This window comes from Thamnophis elegans, chromosome 3 (assembly GCF_009769535.1).
Source record: "Thamnophis elegans isolate rThaEle1 chromosome 3, rThaEle1.pri, whole genome shotgun sequence".
In the NCBI taxonomy this organism is placed as follows: Eukaryota; Metazoa; Chordata; class Lepidosauria; order Squamata; family Colubridae; genus Thamnophis; species Thamnophis elegans.
Window position 1 is genome coordinate 118,714,217 of NC_045543.1, and position 13,552 is coordinate 118,727,768.

Sequence of the window (13,552 nt, forward strand, 5' to 3'; positions counted from 1 at the left end):
TTATTATAGGGCAGAGAAGGCTGAGATTATAATGATTCATGAAAACCAGTTCCAGAATGAAAGAATCTTACTTTTTCTAATTAAAATGATCACATTTCTCACCTCCTCCATGACCTATTAATTTTTTTAAAGGTGAACAACCTTTTTAATTGAGAAAAAGAAAATAGCAAATGTTCATTATATTGATAGGAGATGCTCGTTTTTATAGATCCTGTTGTCTGGAAAGTATAAAATTGGTAAAAGCTGCACAATAGCACCAAAACATTATTCTCTTGCCATATTATTATCTACTCCAAGCTAGATTCAATAGAAAGTTTTAATTAAATTCCCCAAATGTTGTCCTGTTTATTAAATAAATACTCACATTTTGAAAACTTTGATTTATATCAGGCTTATAATAGTTTTGCTCACTTCTTATTTTTAATAAATAAGTTTATTCATATAAAACTGAGTGGAAAAGAAGGAAAAACTGCAACAGAGAGAAAGGCCAGTTAATTGTTCTCCTGGGTAAAAAAAATGATTTGGGCTTCTGTGATGTGATAAAAAAGTGCTGTAAACTAATTTTCTCAATTTCTATCTTTCTAATAAATGGCAGCTGGTGTCTGTCAATCAGATTCACATGTCTGTTGTATTATTAGGCAAAGTGAAACAGGCACTTTAGATGGCAGATGGGCAGTTATAAGGAACTCTGCCATGCCAAAATTCTTATGCACCTTAAATTCACTTCCTGGCATTGCATGTTATGGAAGACACTGTTGTATAATTTGTACTGAATTCAGATTCATCTGCCAACCTGGACAGATATTTGCCTTCTTGTCTGCTACCCACTCCTTTCCCAGCCAACTTGGGGAAGCAATAAATTCTGTTAGGGGAATGAAGATTTTGTATACTACATCATATACCTAAAAAGACACTGCAATACATTAAGAAAGCCAAACATCATTGTCTACTGTTATGTCCCTGTGTCTCTACGTCATCCTTCTGCACATGATTATTCCCAGCTGTTATTGTGCAATGCAAAACACCAGCCTACAGTAATATCTTTCAATCTACAAAAAACACTTCTGGGCTCTACAAAAATCTTTGGAAGTCTCTTTAGAATATAAATATGATTTTCCCACCTAACTCCTGCTTTGTTTGGAAGTATACAAATTTGTCCGGAGGGGGGAGGAGCAAGGAACAACTTCAGCATTCTGTCTTATGATTTTATTATTTCTATAAAAACATAGACCCTAATATTCTAGTGCAGGGGTGTCAAACTCGCGCCCCACAGGCCGGATGCATCAAGTGCTGGCCACACCCACCTCTGGTTTAGCAAAAGGGAAAAAAGCCGTGATGCATCATGTGACGATAAAGTGACATCGCGAGTTTGACAACTGTGTTTTAATGCATTTATTGGGGCAACTAAAAATAATTAAAACTATAGTAAAATTCAAATAATGTAAACGGATAAGAATAATTAACACACACATACACATATACAGCACAGTAATAGTAAAAAACCTCTTGAATAAAATCAGATAAGATGTTCCAGTAAACTGTACACTGCTTTCCTAAGGAGGGAGGTCTTGGATATTGGCAAAATAACAACAACCCACCATTAAGAGTGCAAGAGGATAGAAGAATCAAAGTTTCTAGGCATCCAATAAATCTGGTTTTGTGATAGGCCATATTGATGATGGCATAGCACCCAGAAACATCCCCAAAAATTCAGATGCACTTGTCAATAAGTTAACAAAAATGAACAATCTTATATGTAAGATACATCAATTCTTTTTTTTTATGTTCTTTCCGATTGACCTAGAACTGGTTTGTTGACCAGTTCTAGGTCAATAATATGAAATATGTATATTTCATAAGTACTACTTTTCTTTCAAGAAACTAAGAGTAGCTTATATTGGGTCTTAGAATTAACAGGCCAAAACAGGGAAGATTCCAAATTCTCAGAAATAAGAATTGATGAAACATAATTTTTGTCAACCATTTTAATGAAAGTGTTTGATTTAAGTGATTAATCAAAATGCCTTGTGATTTTATTTCAGTTCAGTTTTTCCATCAAGACTACAGTGCTGAAAATGAAGAATGTGTTAGCTAGGCTGTTGTTTTTTGTAATCAATAATATTCACTGTTCCTAACTTTTAATGGCTTTGCTTATACATGAAAAAGAAGTCCCATTGTTCAGTATTACAGATTTTCCCTCCATGTAAAAGTCCAAAGGCTGACACAGGATGAATTTAATGATAACTCATGGTATCAGGGTGGATATTTCCACAGTGACTTGATATAATTCAGGAAATGGAAATCTTACATTTCTATGATTGTCTGTTTTCATATATATGGTATGTTCCAAAATATAAAAATGATTCTTGTCACAAAGATTAATAATCTATTATGCTGGTGATGTTTTAAGGCCCTACAGTATTTGGAGACAATATTAATTCAACAATCCATACAAATTGATTTGAGTTCTAAAATCAGCTCTTTAAGTCTGGCTGCAAGATAATCTCACTAAACTCAGAACAAACCGGGTTTTCTCCATGACAGTTCTAGAGTTCTGAACTAATATACTTAAAAGTTTCAGTAGTAAGGACTTCAAATATGCTTGGAAACTCACAGATTCCATTGTTGTTACTGCTGCTGATTTGGATATTTGGATATTTCTAAAATAGTTTTAAATCATAATTGTATAGCAGTGTTGTTTGCTGCCTGTGAATTATTTCAAACTGTGATTTGAAATGGCTGATTTCATCTACTGTATGCTGGATCTTGTGGTTGTTTTGATATAAACTGACTTAGGAGAACTTTGCCCAAAGAGATTATTTCAAAATACCTCAACTAAAGAGACTGACAGACAGAGGAAAGGGAAGAGAGTAGAAACACAGCAAGCACTTCCGCTAAGTGCTGGAAATGCAGTCAGACCACATGTGGTGGATGTGTAGTAAAGCAAGACAATATTGGGAAAAAATACAAAACTGGCTTGAAATGATAATTAAACAGATGATTGAGTTGAAACCAGAAACATGTCTCCAAAGTATACTATCAAAGGGACCCAATATTTACCTCGTTTCCCCCAAAATAAGATCTCCCCGGATAATTAAAAATAGAGGAATTAAATAGAAAAGCTAAAAATCATGAAAATGGACAGTCTGGGGCTGGAGACATTCTCTATCTATGACTGACTGGATAGATTGACTCTATCCAGTCAGTCATACCCAAAGTAGAAGGCCCCTGTGGGGCCCCAAATCACATAACAGAGGCACATTTTCAGGCTCTTTGGGAAAGCCAAGAGTATTGGGGCAGACTTCATCTCAAATGAGAGAATATTCCAGAGGGTGGGAGTTGTGGTTGTTCTGTGACTACACTGGACATTAAGTGGAGCTTGGGGTGTCTCAGGACTGGGGAAGGCACTAGGAGGCCCAGATATACACTGAAACACCTCCTAGCTCATACTTTAAAAAAAATCCAATGAACAAGGCCTGGTTGATAAAGAGAGACAGAAACATGGCAGTTCAAAAGAATAGCTGCAGCCTAATGTTCTTCCATGACTTCAATATATTAAAACTTTTTCAGTGCGAATTCTTTCAGATATGATATATGAAATATAGATCGTTCAAGAAGTTAGGGTGTTTATGAAGTATGTCATTATGTCTGGGAATGTCAACACACACACACACACACACACACACACACACACAGTACCATTATCAGAGTGAGAATTCATTCAAGATACGGTACTCTTTCTATGATTAGGTTTCTGTTTATAAAAAGAGGGAATTTCTGCTTAAGAAGGTTTCACAAAAAGAAAATGATAATAATGGGAGTACAAAGAAAGGTTGAATTGGGGCTGGAGCAAATAATATGATCCCACATTATCTTTTTTCATGACTAATTCATGCAAGTAAACTGATCTGAGTATGAGACTTACAACTGAATTATAACACTGGTTATAACATTGAAAACTGAAGTAGAAGAGACTTTCACTTACGTTTTCTGTGACCTTGTCTTATAAAATTAAAATGATTGATTTATTATTCTAGTTCTAAAGGCATATAACTTACATTGGTCCATCTGTCCATTGGATTTTACAGAGGAAGCCCCTCTGTAAGGTCAAATCTATAGATATTTATTCAGAAATAAATTCTGCTAGATTCAATGTGATTTATTCCTAGATAAATACATATCCTTACTTGAGGATGAAAGTGTGCTCTATATTTTAGTTTCTCAATAATGGTACCTTTATATTGTTTATAAAGTCCTGCTCAGGATTACTTTCAATGCTTCTTTCAGGTATGGGAAATCCAATGGTGGGATTCAAACATTTTTACTACCGGTTCTGTGGGCATGGCTTGGTGGCGTGGTGTGGCTTGATGGGCGTGGCAGGGGAAGGTTACTGCAAAATTCCCATTCCCTCTTGATGAGCTGTGACTCGGGAGGCAGAAAATAGATGGGGTGGGGCCAGTGAGAGGTGGTATTTACTACTCAAAATTTTCCCTACCGATTCTCCAGAACTAATCAGAACCTGCTGAATACCACCCCTGGGGTAGCCCAGCAGATGTTGCTAAACATCCAAACATCTTCATCCCCAACTATTATAATGCTGCTAGGCATTTAAGCTGAGCGAAATCTGGAAGACTTTTCTTATAAAATAGTACAACATTTTCTTTTAATTTTTTTTAAAGCAATTGCATCCATCTGCTACTTGTTACAATTGTGTGGGATGTTTTATAGAATACTCTCAATGGTGTATTTTTAATAGCTTTATATTTTGTGTTTTGAAGCTTATATATTGAAAGTGCTTTGTCATTTCTAGACGTTTTGATAAAATACAAATCCTGAAAATAAAGTTAGCAGCTAATAAAAATTGAAAATGGGAAGAACTATGATAACCTAATATTAGGAAATCATTTGCAAATAGAAAAGTATATTTACTTGACACTTGTGCAAGCGCCTCTTATTTACAATTGTTGCAGCATGAACTCTATGATTCATTTTAAAGAATGAATAAGAACAGTGGGGGTCTACTAGACTAAATAGGTTGGTAATGAAGAATATTCTTTTGCTACATGCTGTGGCACTTCAGAATCCCCTGTAGTTAATAAGCAATGTAATAAGCCAAGGAGTTAATGATTCTCAGATGTTTCTATTTTGAGTTCAAGGAATACAAAACAGATGACATTACTGCTGTTTGATTGAACATTTAGCTGGGCATCAAAAGTAAAATTTAGTCTAGTCTAATCATATGGTTCACTTATTAACTGATCATCAGAATTAATATTTTTATGCTTATTTATTACATGTATGTTATACGTTTATTAAGGGATTTGGATGGTCTCTCAACTGATGAAGATGTTCCTACTTAGTTAAAACGAACAGTAGCTCCTGCTGTTCGGAAGCCACAATTAGGTTTGTCAAGTTAGCTTGTCTGCTGCTCATTATTTTCTTCCATCTTTGGCACCAACCAATACAAGCAAGCTGTTTCAAGAACTCTTGACTCATAGCCAGCATGAAATTCACATACTTTTTCATACAGTTCTAAAAAGACCAATTTTGATTGAGGCTATGCCTATCTAAACAAGGACCATTGTACCATTTAACGGTAGATGGAAATTAGATTATCAGAGGTGGTATTCAGCAGGTTCTGACCAGTTCTGGAGAACTGGTAGTGGAAATTTTGAGTAGTTTGGAGAACCAGTAAATACCACCTCTGACTGGCCACACCCCCATGTATGCCTCCTGAGTCCCAGCTGTTAAGGGGGGATGGGGATTTTGCAGTATCTTCACCTTGAGTGGGGTGGGAATGGAGATTTTATAGTATCCTTCTCCTGCCACACCCATCAAGCCATGCCACGTCCACCAAGCCATGTCCACAGAACCGGTAGTAATTTTTTTTGAATCCCACCCCTGGATATTATCATGGGAAAACAAGAAGGGGAAAATAACAAAAAGTGTTTTGTGAGGCCTTGGTATTGTTGTAGGAAATGACGAGACACATGCCAGCTCTTTAGAGAAGGAAAGGTTTATTTGCACAGATTCAAAGCAAAGAGTAAATGGCCTGAACCCCGAGTGAGATTCAGGAACTTCCTTATATAGTGGTAATGATGCGTTCTCCACATCCAGCCATAAGCCATCTGTTAGTTTTGGAAACACCCCTCAAGATTTGCCCTTGAGTTACAGAAAGTATGTCTACAGGATGTCATAATACATGGGTCAGCCAATGGACATGTAAAGCTCATATTTTGAGGAACTAACAATATATGTCTACTAAACAAATTAACGGCCAAGCAAGCAGATGGGCTAAAATAGATCCCCTACTTCAGCGTATTTCATGTGCAGACTTCCTTTCTTGCTGATTAATAACCTGTGTCTAACCACACTATATCCTAAAAGCAAACTTTGCAATTTCTATACGAACAGTTAACGCTTAATATCATGAAACCCTAGTTTGGTTCAGGTTTGGGGCTTACTTCGGTTCAGCCACCTTAGTATAGATTCTGCTTCTTTCATCCTTTCCTAATAATATTACATGTGAATACGCACGGAGTAGAGCTTGAGTTTTAATATCACAAGGAACATGTCATCATTACGATGAAATCTTAGCTTGCTGCAGACTCCTCTAAAAATAGATTCATTTTGCAAATTTAATTTCTGACTCAGGGCACTTTTGTTTTTTTAAAAAAATGTTGTCGTTTGTCCATTCTCCAATTTGTGATAATTGTAGCCTCTGTCTACTTCTCAGCTCCTTCTCTCAGCAAGTTGTTCTTCTTTAAGGCTCTTGCTGAATAAAACCTGGACAGCTCTTTGCATGCTGACTGGTTCCCTTTGGGAAGGGAAGCAGGATAAATGTATAATTATTTATCTGTGTTTCTCCTAAAGGGTATAGAAAAAAAACTGTAAAAATTGTTAAGCAGTCAAAGCCACCTAAAGAATCCGTCTGCATTCTAAAGTGTCCTTCTAAGAGCCTGTCTCCATCGCACACGGCTTATCTTCTTTTTCCTTCAGTCATGATAGCAGTATGCAAATATGGTTAGAAATACTGCAAAACTACCGATATTGTATCATTGCCTCTTCAGACGCTTTTAGATGCTAAGTAGCATTGATGGGAAGACAAGTTGGGTCCTTTTTTAAAAAAAGAAATGAATCACCATCCTATCATAGCCATCGAGGCTTTGTAGAGGAGGCACAAGCAAATTATTTCCTTTTTTTTGTGAGAATGGGAAAGTGTGTGTGTGTGTTTTGAGGGGGAGGGTAGGCTGAATTTCTATTTCTCTAGAACCTGTGTCTGGGATGTGTGTATGGGTGGATTTTCTCCTCCTGGTCTCTTACTCTTCAGCTGCAGGGAACATTGATTAGTTAATGGTAATCTCAGCATGTTTTTGCTTTTTGAGGCCAAGAGCAACTCAGTTTCAAATTGCTTTTGGGGGAGATTGGGATGGAAAGACAGTGGGAGTGCCCATGTTGTCTCAGGCTTTACATTTACTGTAATAAACCATATAAGAATGCATATAAGAATATACCAAGTCCAGAAGTGCTATCTCTGGCAGCACCTGCCTCTGGCACAGCACCCCCCCCCCATAAACTACCTGGACCACATCATGACCCCATTGAAAAATTAATTGAAAAGCAGACTCCCCCCACCCCCAGATCTTGGATTTTGAAAGGTGAGCGAAAACCCGAATAGAATAGAATTCTTTATTGGCCAAGTGTGACACAAAGAATTTGTCTTTGGTGCATAAGCTCTCAGTGTACATAAAAAATACATTCACCAAGAATCATAAGCTACAACACTTAGTAATACTCATAGGATACTAAATAAGCAATCAAATCATACTAGGAAACTAAATAAAACAATATAAATCATAAAGATACAAGCAACAAAGTTATAGTCTAAGGAGGAGCAGATAGGTAATAGGAAGGATGAGAATAATAATAGTAATACATTCTTAATAAATAGTTTGACAGTGTTGTGGGAACTAGTTGTTTAACAAACTAATTTGAATGCTTCCTCTTTGGATGGATGGATGGAAGGAAGGAAGGAAGGAAGGAAGGAAGGAAGGAAGGAAAGATGGATGAAGAATGTATGAATACTCGACAATCTGTGATTGTTTCAGATATATTTCCTTACCAGATTCTTCAATATTTTCAACCGTGAAAGAACTTCTAGTGTGGTGCCTTCACTGGAAAAGTTGGGATACATTCAGAGATATATTTGCCTTGAAAGACTATATAACATCAGCACAGCACAGGAAATGTTTTATGACATCTTGTTTTATGTCATAAATTGTTTTATGATAGTTTTATGTTATTTATCAAATTGCAGTTTCACTGCAATCGTGGGTCATAGATTCTGTAAGTTAGCCCATTTGAAGTACTTTAGTTCAAAAAATTGTTACGCTATGATACACTGTTTAGACCAGGTAACGGTTATGGGAATGTAAGCTTTAGTTGTGTGTATGTGTGTGTATGTATATGTGTGAATTGTTATACACTACCCAGAGTCTTTATGAAGTTGAGGACTCTTTAAATATGATAAAAAAGGAAGCAATCAAATCAATAATACCCAAATATTGATGGATTCATATGGCAATAACTCAGTGGTGCGGTTGAGAGCAATATGGTTGTTTCTATAAGGGAATAGAATGGCAGCCCCTTTCTTTAGCTATCTTTCTTTTGCTTTCACAGCGTACTTTCTTTTTTCAAACATATCTTCCTTCCTGCCTCCCTTTCTGCTTTTTGAACAACCTTCTTGACAGGATACTTTTGAACAGGGACATGGCCACCAAGGAAATGTGTAAGCATCTTTTATTCCTGCCATTCTTCTGTTGTAGACTGTATTTCATTAGGAAGTACAGACTGTATTTCATTAGGAAGGAAGACAAGAAAAACCCGAGGGTTCATTATACCCGTGTGTTTTATTTACATACTGGTTTATTTATTTCTGAATTTATTTATTTAAAGCGTTTCAATAATTCATCCTGCCGAGAATGAGTTACAAAACAAACTAGACTATTCAGTATTTGTGTGCACTGTAAGTTAAGGGAAATCAGAGCCCTCGGCGCTCTTTTCTAAATGCTATTTTCAATCGCTCTAGGAATGAAAAAAGAAAAAGGTTTACTGGAAATCACAAAATTTAAATTCATTTTTCCTCAAAGGGCTTTTCCCTCTTTTTTTCCCTCTTGTAGACATTTAAGAAAACAAGTCATAGCTCTGTAGAAGAATTGAAATGTCAATTCTTTTGTTATGTGCAATTCATAAGTTTGGCAAAATGTAAATGCCATGTTGAAACTCCTTGTATCTCTGATTCTTGCTTAGGCTTGCTGGATTTATTTAATTTGAAATCTTGCAATAGTTGTCTATGGGTTCTCCAATCTTAATCTAGGTGATTTAAAACGGTCAGTAATGACCAGCTGTTTCTTCATGTTGTTAGACCACAAAACTTCATTTTCTTTGTTCATACTTCTCTCTCTCTCCCTTCCTAAAGCGTCCTGTTTCCTTTTCATAAGAGGATGTAAAGAATTCTATCCAAGAATATTTTTGTTTGTTTGTTTCTTCAGGAAGTATGTATGATATATTAACAAAGACCAATGATGTAAGAAGCCAAGGGAGGGTGAATGCATGTAAAGGGACACCACCACAGCCCTTCTGAACTTGGATAGCAGAAGAAGAATGGCTTCTTTCTCATTCTTCATCATCTGATTTGTTGAAAAAATTGCTACCCTAGCTGACAAATTTAAAATCAATACTTAATGTGTGAGTAGTCTTTGCCTACTTGAGAAATTAATACTTAGATGGATCTTATGATCTTTCCAGGCTCAACCCCAGAACATCATAGGTAAAGGTAAAGGTTCCCCTGGATATACATGCTAGTTGTTTCTGGTTCTAGGGAGTGGTGCTCATCTCTGTTTCTAAGCTGAAGAGCCAGCGCTGTCTGAAGACGTCTCTGTGGTCAAACACTGAAGGCACACAAAGCGCTGTTATCTTCCCACCAAAGTGGTCCCCATTTTTATACTTGCATTTTTACATGCTTTCAAACTGCCAGGTTGGTAGAAGCTGGGACAAGTAATGGGAGCTCACTCCGTTATGTGGCTCTAGGGATTCGAACCGCTGAACTTCCAACCTTCTGACAGACAAGCTTAGTGTCTTAGCCACTGAACCACAGCGTCCCTTCAGAACATCATATTTTAGTTATTATTGACAATGGACTGTTACTGGTAGGATACCCTTAAAAGGCAAAATGGCATCACTATCCATAGTGAATCTTTTTTTCTATCAACAAAGGGAGAACCTACAGTACACTATGGACATTGCATTGCCTTCCTATGGTCCACATCTTCAAAATTATGACATCTTAACTCTGAACTCCAATCATTGATCAGCTCATTAATATGGCAAGATAATATTATATTCTTATTTTTTTTAAAAAAAACTTTAAACTTTAAAAACTTTAAACTTCTTATTTCTCATGTATTTGTCTATTTACTGTATCTCATATCGAAACAACTCTGAGTGGCATTACAGCATTAAAACATTACAATCCTAACAGATATGTCTAAAATGATAAAATAAGAATCACAAAAGAAAATTGCAGTTAAAAGATGGGGAGGAAAGGAACAGGATGTATGGAGGGGGAGAGAGGGAGGTAGGATTGTCTCTTAATTTATCAACCTCTTCCAGTGTGATTTTCCCTCCTTTGGGTCCTAAGCCATTTAAAAGAATCAGGTCTTCAGACTCTTGTGGAAAGTCAGAAAGGTGGGAGTCAATTTCAGGAGGTAAGATGTTCCAAAAGGCTGGAGCGACAGTAGAGAAGGTGCTTCTCCTGTACCTCACTAGTTGGAATTCCTTGACTCATAGGGCCCACAGCATGCCTCCTCTGACATTGCAGGGTCATTGCCAATGAGACTATCACTTTCTCCTAATGATTGTCAGGGTTCCAAATAACAGATCCAAAGCAATCAAAACCCTGAGGCCTAAGAGTTTCCTCAAAGTATGAATTTATTTGGAATGTCATATTGGCACAGCTGGTGAAAACCCGACTCTGAAGGACCTGAGGTTTTCCCCACCCAAATCAAAACCCAAAGTTCTGAGAGGGAGGGGCTGACGTTGCTATGACACAACATGCAATCCTGGGGTTCCAGGATTGCTGTCGATATCTGCTTGACAGTACTTTTGGACCTAAACCATCCTGTAGAGACGGTGATAGAGGAGGGCACGTCCTGTTGATCTCAGAGGCATCGCAAAGCCCCTGATCAATCCAGGAGAAGCTCTTTTTTTCTGCTACAACAGAAGCAGCCATTGACGCTGAAGAAGGTTGGGACAGCCCCTGAATGGAACATTTGATATCTCAAAGTCCTTGATTTTGTTTATTGAAAGGGACAGTGGGAAGAGCACGATTTGTTTATACAGGTGCTCTTTTGGAGTACTATCAGTAGCTGGACTGGAGTAAAGAGAAAGCCTTGACTTGAAAGATTATAGTGAATTTGTTTGAAACCTAGCAATAAGCCTTGGATGTTTTAGTGGCAGTGCTTACAACCTGGAAAAATGGTGCAACATGAAGAAGAAAAGGAATTAACATTGCAAATAATTATGCTAGAAATTCAAAAAGTACTAATAAGTACAGAGAACATTGAAAAGGGACTTGAGATTATAGAACAAAGGACAGAAAGAATGGAGGGAAGAGTTGAGAATATTTACAAAATGATGATGAAATTTGAGGATATTCAAAAAATTGCAGAAAAATATGAACCAAATGATAAGAAATTGTTGACATTGACAGCAAACCGAGAGTGGAGGGAAATGATACATGTGGAATATTGAAAGGAGAGATTGATGAACTGGAACTCTATTTCAGACTTCAAAACATGGAAGAAGAAAAGGGAGAAAATATGGCAGAAACAATGAGAGTAATTTTGGCTGAAGCACCAGTGATAACCAAAGGCAAGCTGATGGAAGGAACAGATGGAGGGTTTTGAGTCTTTACAAGATATGCAATGAACAACAAATTGCCAAGAGAAGTCCACATAAGACTTATTAAGAAAACAATTAGAATGCAGATTTTACAAATGGCAAGAGATATTAGATTGCACTACTACTGGAAGGATACAGGATGATGAAATGAAATATCACAATAAAAATTAAGTTAAACTTAGTTAAATTTTGAGTATTATGTATAAGACAAAGTAATAATAGTTATAGTCAAATAAATGATTAACAGTAATAATAATGCATTTATATACACTAGATTGATAATATGAAATGTTATATTAACTGTGAGGACTATGGAGATGATGTTAAAAAGTTTTGTTATAAAAGATAAACAATTCTATATAGAACAGAGTATAAAGATGTATTACCATTGGATGATTTCAGGAAGATGTAATGAAATTCTATAATATAAATTTACTTTAAATTTAGTCTACTTCACATAAAAAGGATGTAATAATAGCTATACTCAATGTAAGCTTAATAATCATAATAATTGTATACATATATATTAGATTGATGATATGAATAATGGAATGTGCTGAAATGAGTAAGTTGACATATGAAATTGGAGAACAAGAAGATAAACAATTTTATAGGATATGGGATTTATTTTATAGTGGTCAGATAAAATAAAATAGGGAATTAAAAATTACTAGAGAATGTTACCAATACCAAAATAATAGAATAGGATACAAAAATACTTTATTATTGGATATATGGAAGATGATGTAATGAATTATTATAATATAAATGAACCCATATTTAGAATACTCCATTTAAAATGAAGAAATAATAGTGATAGTCAAACAAATGAAGTACTATAATAATAATGAAGTATATAAATATATTTGATTGACAATATGTGACTTTATATAACGTTTAAGTGATGACTATGGAAAGGATGCACAAAAACCTTGTAACACTGGTTACAACACAACCAACAATCGACACTGTACGCAATGGAAAATGTTTTTTATGTTACATGTCTTGTTTGTCTATGTTTGTTTAAAAATAAAAATGTTAATATAAAAAACCCAAGTTCCTTCCCCCAGATCACACATCCATTACATGGTCCAATCAAGTCATAGTCCCAACTCTGGCTGGCTTCTGTCCATGTCCCTCCAACATCTGGCAGAACAACCTTAGCTCCCATGGGAAAGAATGTTATTTTGGCTACCCATCCCTCAGCTATCTCTATCTACTCCACCACTCCAACTGCCCTTGATGTGGCGGCCCTGAACATGCTCCCAAAGATGGCTTCAGGACCGAGAATGATATTCTTCCACCTGAGATAAGATCTAATGGTGATCATAGTGGCTTACTCTTCTATATCCTCTTGCTTACAGGCTGAGACTCATAGGGATCACAGAAGCATATCTTCTTAGCATCTCCTTCTGAGTATTATCCTGCTATATATTTGAATTGCACCTTCTCTCCTGTTTTTCAGAAAGTCAGTGGAGATGGTTTATTTCATTGAGTCTTGGAGGCAGGCTTACCCTCCTTCTTGATGATGAATTAATTTTATTTTTAATTTTATTGCAGTATGAAAATTGATTCCTAACTTTTTATGGTT